The following is a 1,492-nucleotide window of genomic DNA, read 5'->3' on the forward strand; positions in this document are numbered from 1 at the left end:
CCAGTCACCATTCATCTGTTACCGTCCAGTCCCGATTCTTCGGTTTGGGGAAACTTTGAAAACATTTTCCATTTGGCCTATTAAGCAGCTATGTACTCTAATTCTGTGATTTTATTGCGCTTCAAAAAAAATATTTTCTGCTCTTGAAATGGATATGGTGTGTAAATTTTTACAGAGGACTTTTGATGTTTTGCTGGAGTTCTGAACCAACAACAGTTCCAAGATGTATAATGTATATTATTTCTTAAATGTTATTTTTTAAGAACTTGAATTAATTACTCGTTACCTTAAACGTTTCAATGAGCAAATATGTGAGGCAGATTTTGTCTTGACTAACGAAAGATTTGCTCTCTTCAGATGTGGGATGTTACGTGCGTCAGCGTGAACGATGTGTGTGGACTGCTGGCAAATAAAGGATTTACTTCTCGCTGACCGTGAACGGAGATCTGGGCTGGAAATGAACACAGGGTCAAACTTGTCGAGTTTTCACTGATGCCATTTTCTTATTCAAGTTTCAAGTGTCTCTTATCATTTCTTGCTTGCAATTTGTACAAACTCCAGCCCACCCGTACATACATGTGATGCCTCTCTGTCCTGAAGTCTACACTCCAAGAAGTCGCACATTTTGTCAGCACCCCTCTCCATCTGTTGGCAGTCTTGGTTTGACGGACATTTCCCACTGAGTGAATCAACATTTTGGACCTTCTGGTTCGTCTCTTTCGGTTTATTTCCTTCCTAAGGAAGAAGAAAAACTGTCTGGTTTTGTTTTTGTGCTTATGTCAGGGGATGTCTCTGTCCGTGGATTTGAACCCGTTTGTTTTTGTTTTTCTATTTTATAATTCCAGCTTTGTTCATGACCATGTAGGCCTATATATATTGTGAAATAAAAAACATATTCCATGACCTTTTTTTGTTGCTTTATTAGACTTGAATGTCTTTTCTGTCACAAAATCAATACAAAATATTTAAAATGAGCTCTTCAAAGCGTTGTTAAAGCTCTGTTGGAGAATGTCTTTGTTCTGTGGTGTAATGTTATGTAACATTCAGCTCCTACTTCAGAGCTTCAGTAAAATCATGTTGGACATTTCCCCGGCAAACTGCATAGCTCTGGCGAGAGGGAATCCTGTTTGCAGCCCTTGAGATCCCCTTTTTGGCCAATGAAAGAGTTTGATAGTTTGCGTTTGTAAACAGTTCAACGACCTCCTTAGAAGGGGAACTCCCTACTTTCCCAGCCTCTCATTGGCTCAAAGCTTCTTAGGCACATTAGCTATTCCAAATGACGTCCAGATACGATCTCGTCAATTGTGCCCTAACGATGGAGAGAATCTCAAATATTGGTCGCGAGAATTTTCTCTCTCTCACAAATATCACATAGTAAAACATAGTAGTATTTTATTTTTGTTATTATAATTTTTGTCTGTCTGCAAAGTGTTGTTAACCCGCGGGGCGGTGACCACTGACTGAAGTGTACATCCCCCCCCCCTCCCCCCCT

This window comes from Aplysia californica, unplaced genomic scaffold (assembly GCF_000002075.1).
Source record: "Aplysia californica isolate F4 #8 unplaced genomic scaffold, AplCal3.0 scaffold00467, whole genome shotgun sequence".
NCBI classification, from domain to species: Eukaryota; Metazoa; Mollusca; class Gastropoda; order Aplysiida; family Aplysiidae; genus Aplysia; species Aplysia californica.